Here is a 21958-nt window from a genome sequence, read left to right on the forward strand (position 1 = left end):
ATAAAGTCGCAATTGCGTGAAATAAAGTCAGAATTCTGACTTTTTTTCTCGCAAAATGCGACTATATCACGCAATTCCGACTTTATAACACGCAATTGTGAGTTTATATCTCGCAATTCTGACATCTTTTCTTAGAATTGTGAGATATAAACTCACAATTGTGAGATATAAAGTCCAATAAGGGGAAAAAAGACGGACTTTTTTTTTTTACCTCAGAATAGTTTATATCTCACAATTCTATAACACGCAATTGCGACTTTATATCATGCAATTCTGACTTTATATCTCGCAATTGCGACTTTATATCATGCAATTCTGACTTTATATCTCGCAATTGCGACTTTATTTCTCAGAATTGCGACTTTATTTCTCACATTTCTGACTTCATATGTCGCAATTGTGAGAAAAAAGTCAGAATTGTGAGATAAAAAGTCGCAATTATTATTATTTATTATTCAGTGGCGGAAACAAGCTTCCATATAAATGAGCAAAACTTGCCCACTAAATATTTAGCTATAATATTCAATTATTTTAATGACCACAATTAAAGTTTTAATTGTTTTAAATTGAACAAGCCCAATATTCAGCATTCAATCAAATAGAAAAGATGTTTTATTAATAATAATGTTATTTCAACATAATATCTCGTTATTCCGACATAATATGTGTGCGTGCAACAAGCAAGATGGGCATTTGTAAATCCGGTGACGCGTGTATTGATTTTTATTAATAAACTAGTGTTTTCTGGCAGTGTTGGCTGCAAAGATGAAGTTGACGATCGCCATATTCGTAGTGAACGCGCCAACAGAGAGAAATGCACATAATGGATTACATAATCACAGAGTAGCCTTTTTCTTTTCGTTTTGAATTATTTCGTTTAAAGACATTTCAAGCTTGGTGTATTTGATGTATTTCTCATGTCTATGTGAGGCATACACTGAGTTTCGTTAAGTTAGGATGAGATGCGCTCCAGTTCAAGTGTAATGCAAGTGACTGCACGGGCGCCTCCATGATTATATTGTCCGTTATATTTGCCTAAAATATAATTGGTTGATGAAAAATTTATTAAAATTAAGATACAATTTATACAAAACGAAATTCACTTTAAAGAAAGATTTTCTACAAAACAAAACTTAATAAAGTGGTCAAAATCATGTCTGATCCGCTCCATGTCTCTCGATATATATTGTGCATCCTCTTACTTGTGCTGTTCACTTTTCATAAATCAACGTAAATGGGAAAAAATAATACTATAATATTTTAACAAATATGAAACTAAATGCACGTATTTAATGGCTACAACAGTATAGTGGCCTATCTGTATTTGTACAAATTGCTGCACATTCATTTAATTCTGAACTGTGCACACATGAAAGGCATTTGTTCAAATCAAGTTCATGGATAATTGTGCGTGCATTTATTAATCATTATGATACTAAAATCATAACAAAGTAGGATATGCTATGTACAAAAAATCAGATGAGCCCAGAATATGAACGCAAAGTTTAATTACACGTTAAGCATTTTCCTCCCATAGAAAAACATTAAGAACACTTAATGTGGCTTAATGCAGATTAGAATGTCCCCTTATTATGTCGAAATAACGAGATATTATGTCGAAATAATATATTATGTCGAAATAACGACTTATGTCGAAATAAGACTTCTTAATAAATAATAAATTAATAATAATAATAATAATACCAATAATAATATTGATAATGATGATAATAATAATAATTAATATAGTAATAATAATCATTGCTATATCAAGCCAACCTCACTGCATGCTATCTTAAGGTAAACTTGCACTAGCTAATGTTGGCCTACTGAGACGTTAGTCACGGCCAAGCTATTTCATTGTAGCCTATTTTGTAATTCAAAGGATATTCAAAATATTTCAAGACAGTGCCACCCTCTGGTCAAAAGTTGTAATGCGCCACCTATTGGTCGAAAATGATATAGGCTACCATTTAACCATAAGTTAGGCTACTGTTTGATTTTTCAGCCATATGCCCAAAATCCTCCAAAAAGTGTTTAATTGCTGGTTGCAGTTGGTCTGACACTCCCAGCAATGTTGGCATGTCTTGTCTGCTTTTCAAATCTAACCTAAACAGTGTTAGATTTTAATAAAAAAAACATTCAAAATCGGGATGCGTTTTCCAGGTCATCTTTGTTTTTTTAACAGTAGCCTAACTTCGGGTCACGTGACAGGCACAAACAGTGGTTCGACTTCGAGTGAGAGGCGCATTTAACGCTCATCATGGGATGCAAGGCAGATGCATAAAGCTGTGACGGATCATCATCGAGTGGTAAGCGCATAGCCATGACGGGTCACGGGACAGCCGCGTATAGCCGTGACGGGTCGCGGGACAGCCGCGTATAGCGGTAGCAGGTCGAGTGACAGGCACATATAGCCGTGACGGGTCGCGGGACAGCCGCGTATAGCGGTAGCAGGTCGAGTGACAGGCACATATAGCCGTGACGGGTCGAGTGACAGGCGCGTATAGCCGTGACGGGTCGCGGGACAGCCGCGTATAGCGGTAGCAGGTCGAGTGACAGGCGCGTATAGCCGTGACGGGTCGCGGGACAGCCGCGTATAGCGGTAGCAGGTCGAGTGACAGGCGCGTATAGCGGTGGCAGGTCGAGTGACAGGCGCGTATAGCGGTGGCAGGTCGCGGGACAGCCGCGGCAGGTCGCGGGACAGCCGCGTATAGCGGTGGCAGGTCGAGTGACAGGCGCGTATAGAGGTGGCAGGTCGCGGGACAGGCGCGTATAGCGGTGGCAGGTCGAGTGACAGGCGCGTATAGCGGTGGCAGGTCGCGGGACAGCCGCGGCAGGTCGCGGGACAGGCGCGTATAGCGGTGGCAGGTCGCGGGACAGGCGCGTATAGCGGTAGCAGGTCGAGTGACAGGCGCGTATAGCCGTGACGGGTCGCGGGACAGCCGCGTATAGCGGTGGCAGGTCGCGGGACAGCCGCGTATAGCGGTGGCAGGTCGAGTGACAGGCGCGTATAGCGGTGGCAGGTCGCGGGACAGCCGCGGCAGGTCGCGGGACAGGCGCGTATAGCGGTGGCAGGTCGAGTGACAGGCGCGTATAGCGGTGGCAGGTCGCGGGACAGCCTTGGCAGGTCGCGGGACAGGCGCGTATAGCGGTGGCAGGTCGCGGGACAGGCGCGTATAGCGGTGGCAGGTCGCGGGACAGGCGCGGCAGGTCGCGGGACAGGCGCGTATAGCGTTGGCAGGTCGAGTGACAGGCGCGGCAGGTCGCGGGACAGCCGCGTATAGCGGTGGCAGGTCGAGTGACAGGCGCGTATAGCGGTGGCAGGTCGAGTGACAGGCGCGTATAGCGGTGGCAGGTCGAGTGACAGGCGCGTATAGCGGTGGCAGGTCGCGGGACAGGCGCGTATAGCGGTGGCAGGTCGCGGGACAGGCGCGGCAGGTCGCGGGACAGGCGCGTATAGCGTTGGCAGGTCGAGTGACAGGCGCGGCAGGTCGCGGGACAGCCGCGTATAGCGGTGGCAGGTCGAGTGACAGGCGCGTATAGCGGTGGCAGGTCGAGTGACAGGCGCGTATAGCGGTGGCAGGTCGAGTGACAGGCGCGTATAGCGGTGGCAGGTCGAGTGACAGGCGCGTATAGCGGTGGCAGGTCGAGTGACAGGCGCGGCAGGTCGAGTGACAGGCGCCAGTGGCAGCTGCCCCTGCCACGGAAAGATTTTACTCCCTCTCAAAGCTTGAGTATTCCACCACAGTAGTAGAGGTGTGGTTCACCCGTGTGTTCATTCATCATTCTTTAGATCAGCTGTTGAATGAACAGTGGTTTTATCATGTGCTCGCCCAAGCTGACATATTAATGATAGTAATATGAGAAGTGAACAATGAATATAATTAAGATCGTTTCAGTCTCGTTTTTAATAATTTTGTATGGTGAAATATTTATACATTTTGATTATGTACTTATGCTTTTGGTTTTCTAGTGCACTCGCAGAGAGACTCCGCCCACAAGCTCTTCTGATTGGCTGTGAGTTTTGATTTGGTTACGATTGCAGTGCGCTTGCAGAGAGACTCCGCCCACATGCTCTTCTGATTGGCTGTGAGTTTTGATTGATTTGGTTTACGAGTGCAGTGCGCTTGCAGAGAGGCTCCGCCCACAAGCTCTCCTGATTGGCTGTGAGTTTTGATTTGGTTACGATTGCAGTGCGCTTGCAGAGAGGCGCCGCCCACAAGCTCTCCTGATTGGCTGTGAGTTTTGATTTGGTTACGAGTGCAGTGCGCTTGCAGAGAGACTCCGCCCACACGCTCTTCTGATTGGCTGTGAGTTTTGATTGATTTGGTTTACGAGTGCAGTGCGCTTGCAGAGAGGCTCCGCCCACAAGCTCTCCTGATTGGCTGTGAGTTTTGATTTGGTTACGAGTGCTTGATCAGAGGCTCCGCCCACACGCTCTTCTGATTGGCTGTGAGTTTTGATTTGGTTTACGAGTGCTTGATCAGAGGCTCCACCCACACGCTCTTCTGATTGGCTGTGAGTTTTGATTTGGTTATGAGTGCAGTGCGCTTGCAGAGAGACTCCGCCCACACGCTCTTCTGATTGGCTGTGAGTTTTGATTGATTTGGTTGCGAGTGCAGTGCGCTTGAACAGAGACTCCGCCCAAACATGATTGATGAACACGCTAAAAGCCAAACCACTTTCATGGTGCCTAAAACTCATGGTTCGAATTACGTGGGAGCCAGTGGGAGCTGAGCTCCCATAGAGAGAGGATGAGCTCCCATAGAAGCAGTAAAATCGCACACCTGTGGGGGTCTCTAAAAATCATCAAATAAAGCACTTTTTCCTTCAGACTACTGTAGCGTGACTCAAAAGATAGGACAGGATGCCAAACACATGGATCTCGCGGGATCTCAGATCGTCATCACACTACATCCTTATGCTTCGCTTTCTGCCAGGACTTTTCCTGACTTTTCTCAACTCACAGAAGTGACGTCAACGTCCGATCTAGCAGTAGCATAACTCATCAGGGAAGAGTTATTTTAACATAGGCTTAATTTGCGGGTGGGACATGATGTCCCCAACCAGTGCCGGCCCGAGCCTTTTGGGGGCCCTAAGCAGTATTTGATTTGGGGGCCCCCTCCAAACACGCGGAGTCACCTGTGCTGTGCTTGACGATTATTGACACAATGTCACTCTATAATGTTACATTATAAATTAATACAATGAGGTTATGTATTAATACAAAATAAATACTTAATAAAAAATAGATATACTTAAATAAAAATGTTTTAACTTCTTCTTTACTCTTTTACTAACTCTTTGAAACTTCTGAAAACAAATTGTCACAAAACATATAAAAAATAATAATTTGCAAAATATCCTCCAACATTTTTGCAACACTTTGCAGTTTGAATGATGTCTTGTATGAACATGACGGAGTATGTTTTTATGTTTCCACTGTTCGATCGCGTCCGCCCCTCACACACACACACACACACACACAGACACACACACACACACACACACACACACACACACACACACACACACACAGACACACAACATACCATTGCAATGATATCGCAGCCTGTTCGTTATAGCGTAATAAAATATAATAAAAAAATAGTCAACCTAACATATACAAATTACACTGCTCTGTTTAAATAGTCAGTAGTAGCCTAATTCGTACCATTCAGCGCTGCGGAGCCTAAGCACCCCCCACTGTGATGTTTCCAAGCACATTTTTGCGCATGTGAAGAGAATAATTTTTCCCCTCGATTGGATTTCAAGCACAATTATTTTTTTCTTCGATATTGGAACGTGGGTGAAGTACAAATAAGCCTATAATAAAGAATAGTTTGCCATCCAAATCCATCGCGAATGTTGAAACATTTTGATTCTAATGAGAGAGATACGTGAGCCCAACGCCGCTTTCACTTTCGCTTTAAATTAATTCGTTTTGGCTTGTTTATAGTTATTTTTTATCCTTGTTCTGTTCTGAATATCATTAAACTTAAAGGATAAATCATTGATCAAATCAAATTTTTGTGACATGGCTTATCATTACCGTGACTTTGCGCACGAATTGTCTGTGCACGCGAGGTTATGCGCATGACTCAAACACTGGCAGTCACAGCACCAGTTGTAGGCAGTACTGAAATCAGAATTTTCTTGTCTTGAATTATTAATCCATTCATTCATTTATGTCTTTTGTTTAAGTTAATTAAGTAAAAAAAAAAAAAAAAAAAAAAAAAAAAAAACTCGCTTGGGGGGCCCCCTGGTGGCGAGGGGGCCCCAAGCAGCCGCTTAGTTCGCTTATGCCTCGGGCCGGCCCTGTCCCCAACACTTTTTGCTAAGGTCGATATTGTCCCCACCACTTCTGAAACATCTCGCGGCACTAATATACCAATACAAATAAATAAAACATCTTCAGTTAACTAGCAGAGCATTCTGATTATGCATTCAAATCAATCAATCAAATTTAGTTCGTTTGTTAAATAGGCGATCTAGCGCTGAAATGTATTTTTTTAAATAAAGTGATCAAAGTGCTCGTTGCCGTTGTGATCAGAGGCGCGGATACTGTGTTCTCTTGAGGCTCGCCTCGCGCACCGCTGTGGAGACTCTCTATTCGTTCCGGTGAAATTACAAAACAAAATGCACACAAACGTGTCCCTGCCTGATATACAACCACTGATAAACATAATCGGTTTCGATGAGAAAAAAAAAAAAAAAAACTATACGAGTGCGGATTAGGACCCAGAACCTCTGACACGCTTGGCAAAAGTTCTGCCACTGCACCACTTAAATACACGCTAGATGGGATCTATGTATTTATATAAACAACATATATTAGATCTCATTAAATGACAAATGAAACTAAATGTACTATTTAAATTGAATTGTTTTTTATTAAACATTTTTATTTATTTAGGCCTACATTAGCTACACCACGCCTGCTCATAGGCTACTTTTTTTTTTTTTTTAAAGAGACCCCCACAAAGATGAAATCATAATTCGAACCCTGCCTACAACCCAGGGTTGGCGCAAACTAACCTGACACACACCTGGCTGTCCTCCTAAACCGGCTCCATGGCGTAGGGTGTGTGACCGCAACAAGCTGCCACTCCGCATTCCTGCTTTATCAACACACACACACACACACACACACACACACACACACACACACACACACACACACACACACTTCACACAAGATCTTCAAAGAAATAGTTCACCCAAAATGAAACTGGTCCTGTAACCCCACGTCGTCCCAAACCTCATGATTAACCTGACACCTGTCGTGTCCCGATCACATATCTTAGTGATCTTAGTGATTCGAAAGCTTAAACACTACTGACCTTTAAAACCTTTTAGCGGCTCAATTTTTGTCAGATATAGGCCGACGGCTTAGATTTTTAGCTTCCAAATTATTTAGTTAAATATACATTTAAAATGTTTAGTTCAGTACATTTCCTTTACAGTATGTTCTGCAATAGTCTGATGTCTTCTTCAGACAGAGAGCAAGCTTTGGTCTGTTTCCCAGAGCATTTACTCAGATATCAGTGTGTTTATGTCTGTGCTCCGGCGGGTAAACTGATAATCATGACTAATCTCGCTCACAAATCTCAATCACTATTATTAATCACCGTTTCAGAATCAGTGCACTTTCACTTTTCACAAAAGAACATCAATCCACACGCTTTATTTTATTTCATCATATACATTATCAGACTCTTTGCATTATGAAAGCTGGTGCAACAAAACCAGTGAAATTCACTATATTAACTCCAATAATTCCACATTATGTTTTCCCATTAAAGCAACAACAGAAATGAACTTGTGTCGTGGAACAGCGCATTTATCTAGCAGCCACAACTGCAAACGATATAGTCGAGACTCATGTTTGGATTTATTGCAGTAATATTCATAAGTAAGCGGAGGCGATGATACGCAGAAGTCATGATCCCGATCAGCAGATGATCTGAGGATGTCCAGGAGAGATTACTGTAGATGTAGGAGATGCCACTGGGTCGGGAATGGGAACTAGAGTGACTACAAATGCTTCAAAAATAAAGAGTGTTTCAGACACCGGCGTGTGACTCTTAGTCAGCACTGGAGGAATACGCTCCGCTTTTAACATATTTATTCACAATATCCCATATTTTGACTTTATTTTCATACGGAAATGCAGGTTACGCGTGTTATGTTTAAAGCTAATTGTCTTGCATTCGCCGTTCACGTCATCATTAATCGTGGCGGCGCATGTGATCGAACGCATCATCAAATCATCATCATTTACTCCCTTATTCAGAAAAACCTCAAACTCTCATTTCAACTCAAAGGGAGAATTATTTGAGGAATATTCTGGTTGTTCTTTTCTCATGTAATAAATATAAACGGAGGCTTTACATTTACATTTAGTCATTTAGCAGATGCTTTTGTCCAAAGCGACTTACAAATTAGGACTAAATTAAGAGTCATCGTGAAGAGGCAAGAAACAACGCAAGAAGTGCTCAACATACGAACTTCAGGCATTGTAAGCCCGATAAGCGAGGATTTAAAGGAAATTTATTTATTATTATTATTATAATTATTTTAATGAGGTTAAGTGCTCACGGAAGAGATGTGTTTCAGCTGTCTTCTGAATGTTGCCAGGGATTCTGCAGAACACAGCTATACAGCCCAACTCAAAACATAATAATAGATTAATCATTTCTGAACATTGACTCTATACACCTTTTTCTCATGGTTTCTCATAATAGAATAGAATAGAATAGAATAGAATAGAATAGAATAGAATAGTTCTAATAGGAGCTCATTGTAACGCAGTGTGACAACATGCCCCGCCTGTGCAACTGCTATCTCGACTGTTAAATAACAAATATAAGATTAAAATAATATCAGATTTGTCTCATTTTAAATTAACACAAAAAAACAGAAATGAAAAATTAACATAAAACATGTACTTTTGCTATAGTTAAATAAATGTTCAGTGATATCTTCCAGATATTTCTGAATTGTGCCGCAGTGTTTTCTCTGATTAAAGGGTTAGTTCACCCAAAACTGAAAGTTCTGTCAGTAATTACTCACCCTCATGCTGTTCCAACCCTGTAAGACTTTCGTTCATCTTCGGAACACAAATTAAGATATTTTTTATTAAATCTGAGAGCTGGATCACTCCTCCACAGGCTTCTAAGTGATTGAAACTTGCTGGCCCAGAAAAGTTATTAAAGAGATCGTTAATATAGTCCAAGTGACTCCAGTGGCTCAATCTTAATTTTATCAAGCGACGAGAATACTTTTAAAAAACAAACAAAAATAACGACTTTATTCCACTATTCATTTCCTTCTCTCTGGGCCTCTAGTTGGTTCACGTAGTGTTTTTGCGTAGCGCGTCTGTGTTACACGTCACCATGTAGGCTCACTATTGGCCGACGCTGGTCATGTGTGTGACGCGCTACGCAAAAACACTACGTTAACTCACTCGAGGCTCAGAGAGAAGGAAATGAATAGTGGAATAAAGTCGTTATTTTTGTTTGTTTTTTAGCGCGCAAAAAGTATTCTCGTCGCTTTTGTTTCAGTCCCTTAGAAGCCTATGGAGGAGTGATCAGCTCTCAGATTTAATCAAAAATATCTTAATTTGTGTTCCGAAGATGAACGAAGGTCTTACGCGGTTGGAACAACATGAGGGAGAGTAATTACTGACAGAGTTTTCATTTTTGGGTGAACTAACCCTTTAAGCAGTGTTCTGTAGAGCTTGAGGATCAGTAGAACATGAAGGATCTTCAGTAGATGAGGCAGATCTGCTGTAGTGAAGCTGATGATGATGTACAGAGTCTCCAGAGGAAGAGCAGAGCGAGGCTGAGGTAAACACATGATGACCCGGTGTTCACCGTCTCCTGCTGCAGGAACACTTCTGCTAATCACTGCCTTCACATTATCTCCAGTCAGTCACGCAGATTTGATTCAAACATTAAAAAATGTTTAATTGTAGATTTTGCAAATTGGTTTCTTGGAAATGAACGAACACTTCTGTTCTCAAACTGGCCGGATACTGTAGGGGTGATCGACACACACTGACGCGGGGCTAGTTGTCACACACACGGCTTAAAACGTTCCACACACACGCCAGCATGACGAAACTTAGTGTATTTACCAGTTGCCATTTCAACACGATTTAGACAAAACACTGCGCTAGAATTCAGAAATATCTGGAAGATATCACTCAACATTTATTCAACTATAGCAAAAGTACATTTCTTACTTATGTTAATTTTTCATTTGGGTTTTTTAGTGTTCATTTAAAATTAGACAAATCTGATATTATTTTAATATTATATCTGTTATTTAACAGTTGCACAGGCGGGGCATGTTGTCACACTGCGTTACAATGAGCTCCTATTAGAACTATTCTATTCTATTCTATTCTATTCTATTCTATTCTATTCTATTCTATTCTATTCTATTCTATTCTATTCTATTCTATTATGAATTCTGTTGAGAAACCATGAGAAAAAGATGAATAAAGAGTCAATGTTCAGAAATGATCAATCTATTTTTGTTGTGTTTTGCAGTGTGTTTGTTGTCAAACTCAAAAATTAGTTTATTTTTAATTATTAAAAAATGCCATTATTGTATATGAAAAAGTTAATATTTGTATTTTATTGACAACATATTTTATTTTGTCTTGTATGTTTGTTTGATTAGATCAGATAAGATTTTAATCTGTCATATGGTCATGGTACAGTATGGGGCATGTTGTCACAGTTCACTTCCATTCTTTCAGGGTTAATCAAGAAAAAAGTGTTTTAATGAAACAAAACCACATAATTGTACTAGATGTGTGAAATTAATGTGGGAAAAAATAAATACTCTGAAGAGTAGGTTTACAAACTGAGAAAGTCTAAAAGTGCTTGGGCTCTCCTCTATTAACATATTTATACAGTAAGATAATCTGATCTAATAAATGTTTCTCATAGCTTGAGGAGACGGGCTACACTTTATAATATTCTCGGGATGAGAGTATTGCAGTTCTCAGGTCAGTCAGAAAGGCTTTATGATGCGAGCTGTAGTCATGTGATCTGGTTCTGGTGGCGCTGCGGTTCTGCTTTATGTCTGGAGCTCGTCATTAGAGATGATCTGAATATGATGAAGACTAAGACTGGTCGATCGAGAGTTAACTCCCCAACGATAACGACATAGATGAAATCGCTGATGAACTAACAACACTGACAGCCAATCAAATGTTTTCCCCACTGAAACGTTTTAGGCGCAGTCTGGATCTTTATAGTTATCGCTCTTGGTGTGAAAGGGCCTTAAAACTCATCTTTGATCACCAGAATTACATATTTAAAAGTTTTTTCCTTCATGCCTTAAAATATCTTGAATGTAACTCGACACCCTTGCCTCATTTAGTATGCGCGGTTCTATGAATATGCAAATGAGCCCCGCCTCCACTCACTCACTCAGCTCAGAGATCCACTGGTTGACGATCACATGTTGATCTGATTGGTTACAAGGTAGTTTGTGACACCAGCGATTTCAAAGCGTGTTTTTGAGACTGTCTTTGGTTCACTGCAGTTTTAAGGAGGAAATACTCAGCAATGCTGTCGACTTATGAATTTACACATGGTTTGTCTTAAAGCGTATTAAAAACACCACATAGACACATAAACAACATTAAACACGGGGACTTTAAGCCTAACATTATAAATGCTGTGGCTTTAACAGCCTCGCGCTGAGGACAGTGTTCTTGTTCTCCTGTGTGTGTGTCGAAGCGTCTTCATCCTCATCCATCATCGGACGCTCCGGCCGGCTCACGTGGAAGTGTGTGTTTATATCACGATCTCCTAATGTAGATTTATTAGGCGTCTGGTTGTGTTGCTGAAGATGGCAGGTTTGCTCACACAAGCATCTGTCTCGCATCAGACGTGTTCCTCACACCGAGTCGACTTTTAAGGGCTTCTGCAGTGTGTGTGTGTGTGTGTGTGTGTGAAAGTCTCAGTCGCCTGCTTGGAGTCCTTGTCTGTCCCGTGTGGGATAATCTGTGCTGATAAGGCACACAGAGGACTAAACGCTGGCTGTGGTCACATGGCCCTGTCGGGGGCTGTGATTGGCTCAGCCGGATCGCCGGTGGTGTTCGGGGGCTGTGATTGGCTCAGCCGGACCGCTGCAGTGTCAGTCACAGGGTCTGTCTGGGGTTGAGTGTCGGTCCTGTAGGTGACGGGGCACGTGGGACAGTGAGAGATCTGCAGGACACACTCCTCAGCCTTACACACTCACCTGTGGTATGTGTCGGTGTTTCTTATGTCATGTTACAGCGATGTGTGCATGTTTCCCGCTCGCAGAGAACGTGGAGATTAAGATCAGGTTTAGGGTTTGGTTAAGGTCAGTTGCTTGTGATTATGCATTATTATAGTTTTTAATGTAGTAACTTACGTGTAACGTGTAACAAGGACACTGGTTTAGGGTTAGTTGCTTGTCATTTAGTGTTAAATTGGAAATTAGTGTAAACCCTTAATGAGTGGATTTTACAATATAGCTTTTTTATTTGAACTGTTGGATCATTAAGTTCATTTTTTGCATTGTAATGATGATATTTTGACAAGTAAGCGTCCCTCATCTAATCTAATTCTCATTACTGTGATGTGAATAAATATTTAAAATATTTAGTTACGTTTTAATTCACGGTGTTTGTGATCCAGTGTAATGTAGAGCTGCACAATTCTGGATAAATAAAAAAGTATGATTTTTTAAGGCGATTACTAAACAAAATAACGTCATTTACTAGCTAGAGACAAACTGCTGCTGTCTATTTAAAAATATCTAATTAATAATCTAATTAATTTGAAAAAATTATTGTTTTTAACAAATCTCTTGAGTGAATGATTCAATGACTCACTCGTAAAGACTTGTTTTATTACTGTATGAATCAGTGTTTCTGAATGAATCTCTTGAGTGAATGATTCAATGACTCACTCATACAGACTTGTTTTATTACTGTATGAATCAGTGTTTCTGAATGAATCTCTTGAGTGAACGATTCAATGACTCACTCGTAAAGACTTGTTTTATTACTGTATGAATCAGTGTTTCTGAATGAATCTCTTGAGTGAATGATTCAATGACTCACTCGTAAAGACTTGTTTTATTACTGTATGAATCAGTGTTTCTGAATGAATCTCTTGAGTGAATGATTCAATGACTCACTCATACAGACTTGTTTTATTACTGTATGAATCAGTGTTTCTGAATGAATCTCTTGAGTGAATGATTCAATGACTCACTCGTAAAGACTTGTTTTATTACTGTATGAATCAGTGTTTCTGAATGAATCTCTTGAGTGAATGATTCAATGACTCACTCGTAAAGACTTGTTTTATTACTGTATGAATCAGTGTTTCTGAATGAATCTCTTGAGTGAATGATTCAATGACTCACTCATAAAGACTTGTTTTATTACTGTATGAATCAGTGTTTCTGAATGAATCTCTTGAGTGAATGATTCAATGACTCACTCGTAAAGACTTGTTTTATTACTGTATGAATCAGTGTTTCTGAATGAATCTCTTGAGTGAATGATTCAATGACTCACTCATAAAGACTTGTTTTATTACTGTATGAATCAGTGTTTCTGAATGAATCTCTTGAGTGAATGATTCAATGACAAACACATATTTTAGCAGTCTCCTGTCGCCACCTACTGGTGTAACGATGTAATCAATACAGTCTTTATTTGAAGCATCAAGTTACTTTTAAAAGCTGATTTTTTAATGGTATTTTGATATTTAAGCATAATTAAATTATCACTGTTGATCAGTACAAATGACTTTACGACTGTAATTAGAAGTCGATGAAAAACATAATTGAGAATAATGGGAATCATGAAGAAACTCAAAAGTAGAAACGATAAAAAAAGAAATTTACAATAATGAGAATTTGGGAAAATGTGCTTAATTGTCATGACGATAATGTCCTAATGCTAAAATGTCACTGGTCTTAAAAATATGCTTAATCTAAATATTATAAAAATTAGAAATAAATATTATAATTCTAAATAAATATAAATATTCTAAATATTCAAATTTTCGAGTGTTTGGAGTATTTCTGTTGAGTTTGCCCACGGGATCATCAATCATCATCACATGCTTCACGTCATCAAGCCCCCCCGCCACCGCACTCCAGTTAAACCACATCTTTAACCACAACAACTAAATAGAAATAATCACTGTATATTAGAAATCATACAAATATCAATCAAAAACAGTTAGGCCTATAAATAAAAAGCATTACTATTGCTTCCTGGCCTTGGTCAGTGAGATGCATGTGGAGTCCAGTTCTACTCTCAAATCATCCTCGGGATCTCACCTCACTGCAGAACACGAGATCCAGGGGGCGGAGCTGGATCCAGATCTATGGGGCGGAGATGGGGTTTAGGTATACATACAACCGGCGTAGCGTCATAGAACGTCTCTGAAAAGGTTCACGCCCACTTTTAGGGGAAAACAAACCAGCGAGCGCCATACACAGTAACGGATTGAGGACGTGTACTAACTAACACATGTAATTTGTATTTAAACATTTTTTTTCACACAGTAGGCTACCCCTATTATGTATTTGTATTTAATTATTTTTTTCCACACAGTATTTTGTATTTTTTATTTTATTTTAAATACATTTCCATGTATTTATGCCCATCTCTGCCTGCCATCATCATCAATATCTTGCTGTTATGGAAATATCATGAATTACGGATGATGCTATCGAAAGCTACATCAGGCTAGTTGTATAGCTGGACAGATAAGTGCACTCAGTAGCTACTCTAAATATAAAGACACAATATTATACATTTAAAGATGTTTACTTCTTAAAACCGTAGTAAAATCATTCACTGGCTACCTGGTGACTCGATGAGGTACGAGTAAGTGTCCGGGTAAGCCACTGGGTGGGGTTGTTAGACCAATTTGACGCTGGTAGAATGAAACGGGATATGTTTTTAAGTTGCCCAAATTAAGTTTATAAATGTATCGTACACGCTCTATGAAAGGCTGGGTGGACATATAATTACTCGACATATTTCATCTAAGTGATTTCTGAAGTTATACACGTCTGCCGGCTGTGTACGGACGTTGTTTTGTGCCGCTATTTTGTATTGAAGTCTATGGGAAGTCTGGCTTGTTTTCCCCTAAAAAGGGGCGGTTACGAAATTGACAGTTAAGTTCCCGGATGTGCCGGTTGTATGTATATGTAAGGTGGGAGGAGTCAGATCTGGATCAGCTCCTCCCCCTGGATCTCGTGTTCTGCAGTGAGGACCATCTCCGGCATCTAGTCCTAATCTGAAATGGCCGAGGCTGTTGTGACGCAGACCTGCTTGTAAAATTAAATTATGAGTAATTTACAGCGTGTAATGTGAAATTGTATTCCTCAATAAAACTTTGACGTGAAGTTTCCTAAGTTAAATTAGATTTAAAAAAATGTGTTGTTAAATAACTAAGAGAGAAATGTCCCGCCATTACAGACGGAAGAAATGTCTCAGAAACGGCAGGTCTTCTGATGTTGTCACTGTCATCCTCATCTCATTATCCATCAGTATGATGAGCAGATTATTCATAATGGGATGATGATGATGGGGGTCATGTGATCCGCTACGTGCCGTCCTAATCTGACCCTGTGTTCACAGCACTGAGAGAAGCTCAGCTTCATGAAGATTATGAATATGTATAACCTTCTGATTTTACACGTTCGCTGGTTTCATTTCAGCATCCATGATTCTGGACATTTACACGAGTTCACGATTCGATTCACAAGCATGTTTGATTTGTTTTAACTGGATATTGATTAATTGTGGCCTATCAGCTGCAGAACAGGGGAGGGTCAGGTGGTGTCGCTGTGCTGAGCGTTTATGGTGGTTTAGTGCATAAATCATATTGTTTCGATATTGATTAATTGGTTCTCAAGGAAAATGCTCAGATTAGTGATAATGCTGAAATGTGTGTTTCTCTAAATGTACAGTGTTTTCAGATTAAAATCATATTTTTTACAAAATTAAATAATGACATCTTTGCTTTACTGCAGATTTGTTATTGTCTCAATAGTACAATAGTATAAACAGAGCAATAATAAGAACATTTATGCTCATGAAAATCAGATATTTTGAAGGTTGTGTCCGGACGAACGGTCATTCAGCCGGAGAACACAGGCTTTACTAACTCTTCTGTGGATCATCTGTGGTGTAAGTGTGTGTGTGTGTCAAGACATTTGGTAACTAAGCAGAATTTTGTTAAGTTTAGTGACGTTACATGTTTACGGTGAATAACTGGTCGGCCTCTGTTTCTGTTATTGCTTGACACGCATTTCACGATTTCAGTTCAAATATTGTGCAGTTTGGATGCTTTGATTGTGATTATACTTGCTGTGTTTACAAAAGTGAATTATTAGCAGCATATCTTTAGTTTGACTGGAACTCTTGTAAATCTGCTGGGATGCAGAAGAGTGGTATCATTACATCAGTGGCGGATACATGTGTTCACCGAGAGCTCGTGGAGGAGAGTGTGCTTCTGCTGCCAGACTCTCTGAGTGCCCATCGAGAGCAAAGTTCAGCACACACACACACACACACACACACACACACACACACACACACACACACACACACACACACACACACACACACACACACACACACACACACACACACACACACACTCTGAGGAGGCCAAGCTGTGAGTCTCTGTGTGTGTTCTGCTTTAAATGTCTGTAATTGCATTCGGTTGCTCAAGGCTTGTTGGTATGAACCAAGCGGCGACATTCTGATCTGAAAAATGAAGCCTACCTGGAAGTGCGAAAAACTAAAATACATCTAAAATCCGCTAGAGGCAGGTCCCAAAAGGGAGCAAATGTCCATAGCCCCCATGTTAAAATGTCCGTTTTCACAGCATAAATTCATGTTTTTACAGGTTGGTCCCATGGACTTTTATTGTATTTTTCGATAGGTTCCGAGTGCCTGACAACTGTGAGGGGGGTGCATTTTTTTTCTGACTCGTTAGTTTAGATCGTATTTAGATATAAAATGTATGACAATAAGGGCATGGTTAACTTTGATTGACAGCTTGATTGACAGCTGACAAGGCAGCGCCACGGAGAATGACAACATAAGAAGCGCCATTTTTTAATACAGTTGACATATAATACTACTGTTTCTGTATCATGAAATGTAGTTTTAAGAGTTTTTCAGGCGAGAATGTAGTTGTTAAAAGCTCAAATCTGTGGTTTATTTATAAAGATTTATGATAATGACATCTTTGCTTTACTGCAGATTTGTTATTGTCTCAATAGTACAAAAGATTTATGAACCACAATTGTAAACGTTCAATCCTCAATCGCGCCTTATAATTCAGCCTCAATTATCACGCCGCAAGAACAATTACAGTGCTTTTCAACTATAGAGCAAAAAGAGTTAAATAAACTTATCATTTCCTCTAAAACAACAACATGTTTATTAGATCCCATACCAACTAAACTATTGAAAGAAGTGTTACCTGTAGTGGAAGAGCCTCTCCTCAATATTATTAACTCGTCTTTATCTTTAGGTCATGTTCCAAGAACATTTAAATTGGCAGTTATAAAACCTCTCATTAAGAAACCACAATTAGACCCAAATAACCTAGCAAATTATAGACCCATTTCAAATCTTCCTTTTATGTCCAAAATATTAGAAAAAGTTGTGTCTGCCCAACTGGGCTCTTTCTTGCAAGAAAATGACACCTATGAAAAGTTTCAGTCTGGATTCAGGCCGCATCATAGCACTGAAACTGCGCTCGTTAAAATCACAAATGATTTACTTTTAGCTTCTGACCAAGGCTGTATCTCAATACTAGTTTTACTTGATCTTAGTGCTGCGTTCGATACTATAGATCACACAATACTCTTAGATCGGCTACAAAACTATACCGGTGTTCAAGGACAAGCATTAAGCTGGTTCAGATCGTATTTATCTGACCGCTACCATTTTGTTTATTTAAATGGAGAAAAATCTATCATAACTCCAGTAAACTATGGAGTGCCGCAGGGATCTGTGTTAGGCCCTCTATTATTCTCAATATATATGCTACCACTTGGAAATATTATAATGAAACATGGAATTAGTTTCCATTGTTATGCTGATGACACTCAAATCTATATTTCATCACGGCCAGATGAAAACGCTAAATTATCCAAATTGACAGAGTGTGTTAAAGATATAAAAGATTGGATGACGCATAATTTTCTTTTATTAAATCCAGACAAGACAGAGGTACTACTTATCGGTTCAAAAAACCACCCACAAAACCTCTCACAATACAACTTTAACATAGTAGGATGTCCTGTTACTTCATCCTCTACAGTAAAAGACCTGGGTGTTATATTAGACTGCAACCTGTCTTTTGAAAATCATATTTCATATGTTACAAGAACAGCCTTTTTCCACCTTAGAAACATTGCTAAGCTACGTAACATGCTATCAGTTTCTGACGCAGAAAAGTTAGTTCATGCATTCATGACCTCGAGACTAGATTACTGTAATGCGTTATTAGCCGGTTGTCCTGCATCCTTAATAAACAAGCTACAGTTAGTCCAAAATGCCGCCGCTAGAGTTCTAACTAGATCAAGAAAATATGATCATATAACACCGATTTTATCATCCCTACATTGGTTACCTATAAAGTCCCGTATTAATTACAAGGTATTGCTACTGACTTATAAAGCCCTAAACGGCTTAGCTCCAGTCTATTTAACGGATCTTCTATTGCCCTATAATCCATCGCGCTCTTTAAGGTCACTAAATTCGAGGCTTTTGGTCATACCTAGGATATCTAGGTCCACCAAAGGAGGGAGAGCATTTTCACATTTAGCACCAAAACTCTGGAATAGTCTTCCGGATACTGTTCGTTGCTCAGACTCGCTCTCCCAGTTTAAAACTAGATTAAAGACGCATCTCTTCAGCCAGGCATTCATATAATACTTTAAATCCTACAGTTAAATCCGACCTCTAGTTCATAAACGCCAGAGGAGAACTGGCCCCCGACTGAGCCCGGGTTCTCCCAAGGTTTTTTTTTCTCCATTAGGTCACCTGATGGAGTTTTTCGGTTCCTTGCCACTGTTGCCTTTGGCTTGCTCAGTTGGGGATATTTGGGGATATTTAATTAAATTAATCAATCAACGATACTATTGATCAGCATTACCGAACGTAGACGTTCCACTAGAAACAAACATTGATGTATTGTTCTAATTTATTACTGTGAAGCTGCTTTGATACAACCTGTGTTGTGAAAAGCGCTATATAAATAAACTTGACTTGACTTGACTTGACTTGATAATTGTATCCAGTTGTGAGATCCAGCGATGACCGGGCGCTCGGCGTTCATGTACCCCGCCTGGAACAGCCTTTCCTCGGCTAGTCGTTCTGGCGTTCGCCGCTGACTCTGGCGTCTCTGTAGTGGTTAAACATGAGATCTGTATATGAATATGATATGTAGGGTAAACGTACCTATTAAGCTCAAGTACCCATTAAGCACACTACCATCTTGGAGCTCAGATTATAAAAAGAAACAGCAATGTATTATCCTATTTGATGTATTAACCAATTGATGTGTTTGTTACTATATACCTCCTGTAATTTTAAACCAATCAGACCATTGCACACTGAGATATGTGTGTCCATGTGTTCACACTGTCTGGCGGCTATTTTCAAAGCTGTCTGAAAACTTTCACCAGAAGAGGAGCCCCTCAAATGTGCATTTTTTATATGTTTAAGCCTTTATTTTGAAGAAGTACATCATCTTATTGCAAAATTAAGAGATTAATGTTTAGACTTTTGCATATTATAACCTGGAACCTGGATGTGGGAAATAATTACAGTTAGATCTAAAAGATAGTTTTAGCAACATAGCCCAGATGCTACGAACATAGCTAGCTTACTAGCTGTATAAGATTGTGTGCTACATTAATATATTACTTCACAGGAATTAATGGCTTGTACTTTTAAATCCATAATATTATAATTTTACATTTTATTGATAGTCTGTGGTTTTAAACTGCTGTAATTTTTAAAGAATTCATATTATTGTTAGGTGAGCTTAAAGGGTGCACTACTATGACAATCACACAGCTTCAGTGTGACATCAATTAGAAAAAGCATAATTTCATAGATATTGTCTATAATAGTTGTTCATATTAAAATTGGTATAAACTTAATACATTACCTAGATTATTAATTTAGCTAAATATTTTCCTTTAAATTTTAATTTAATATTTATTAATTAAAAAATGTTTTTGCTCCAATTAAGCACAGTGTGTGCTCCCTTTAAGCTCACCCACATTAAACGTCTATGTAAATACTTAATAATCAGAATTTAAATATTAACTGATGGTTGTCACTAGGTTAATCTTCAAAAAAATGATTAATAAACTTATTTTCACAGTCTTAAGATGACAAAAGCTAGACGAAACTATAGTGTATGCCCAAAGATGAAAGAGGCATGTCATACAAAGAAGGAGCCATCAGAAACCTGTCGTATCTGTCCAAGAAGTTTGGAGTAGACAGGAAAGCTCTGACCCAGAGAGTTAAAGGGATACTCCACTTTTTTTGGAAATAAGCTCATTTTAAATCTCCCCCAGAGTTAAACAGTTGAGTTTTACCGTTTTCGAATCCATTCAGCCTATCTCCGGGTCTGGCGGTACCACTTTTAGCATAGCTTAGCATAATGAATTGAACCGGACAAGACCATTAGCATCTCTCTCAAAAAAATGACCAAAGAGTTTCGATATTTTTCCTATTTAAAACTCGACTCTTCTGTAGTTACATTGTGTAATAAGACAGACGGAAAATGTAAAGTTTCAATTTTCTAGGCTGATATGGCTAGGAACTAGCCTATACTCTCAAAATCGCACCTTTTCATTTTCCGTCGGTCTTAGTACACGATGTAACTACAGAAGAGTCGAGTTTTAAATAGCAAAAATATCGAAACTCTTTGGTCATTTTTTTGAGAGAGATGCTAATGGTCTTGTCCGGTTCAATTCATTATGCTAAGCTATGCTAAAAGTGGTACCGCCAGACCCGGAGATAGGCTGAAAGGATTCGAAAACGGTAAAACTCAACTGTTTAACTCTGGGGGAGTTGTAAAATGAGCCTATTTCCAAAAAAAGTGGAGTATCCCTTTAAGGAGCACATTGGTTTGTTTTGTTATTTGATTTTTCAATATGGGTTACACATAGCTGAACGTGGACTAGTCTAGATGTTGCAATGAGTTTGAATGACACGTCACTATGAATAGGATAGGCTACCTGATCAAATTGAATGCCTTGTTGCTTGATTTTAGTGTTCTGTTTTTTTGTGATTGACTCTGTACCTTCAAATAAAACTTTTTTCAATTATTCCTTAAAAAGGTTGTTTAAAATAAACAAGAATTTTTAATAAAACTTGTTGTGAGCTTATTGGGAACAGGGGTGTGCTTAAAGGGTACAAAACGTACCCATTAAGCACAGCCAGACTTTTTATATTTAATGATGTACATCTTAATTGAAATACTTTTGTCATTTAAAATAAAATGAAATATTATAGTGTGAGAGATTAATATTTTATTTTAAAATAACTTCTTGTACTAAAACCAATATCTTGTGCACTAAAAATGTCTCAATGTAGATTTTGGTGAGCTTAATAGGTACGTTTACCCTAATGTTGTTTACTGCAACATCTGTTGTTTAGTACAAATGCACATATTGCCTGGACCATATTAAAATGTTTAATATTTTTATATTATATTTAAAATGAAAAGAGGCAGGTTTGTGTTTTATATTTTGTTTTGTTTTATAAATAGGCTAATGTTATGTGCAGTGAATATAATCAATACGCGTTGCCTGAACCACATTTGTGTGGCTATAATGTTTTAGATTTCTTTAAATGAAAACGAAAAGAGTTAGTATGGTGTTTATG

At 39.3% G+C, this 21958-nt stretch overlaps 1 protein-coding gene across 2 annotated transcripts in view; it reads left to right on the plus strand.

The window, feature by feature from the left end:
* The window catches only part of mib2 (MIB E3 ubiquitin protein ligase 2), a 100302-nt gene that overhangs the window by 3735 nt on the left and 74609 nt on the right, over window positions 1-21958 (plus strand). Inside the window, exon 2 of one of the 2 annotated variants that reach the window (XM_081348144.1) lies at window positions 3977-4020. The exons of the other annotated variant lie outside the window; for it this stretch is intronic. The gene's annotated coding sequence lies outside the window, so the exon portion shown is untranslated. The remainder of the gene's footprint in view (window positions 1-3976; window positions 4021-21958) is intronic. 2 annotated transcript variants of the gene reach the window in all.

The sequence above is a fragment of the Scardinius erythrophthalmus genome, assembly GCF_964197995.2.
Source record: "Scardinius erythrophthalmus genome assembly, chromosome: 20".
NCBI lineage: Eukaryota > Metazoa > Chordata > Actinopteri > Cypriniformes > Leuciscidae > Scardinius > Scardinius erythrophthalmus.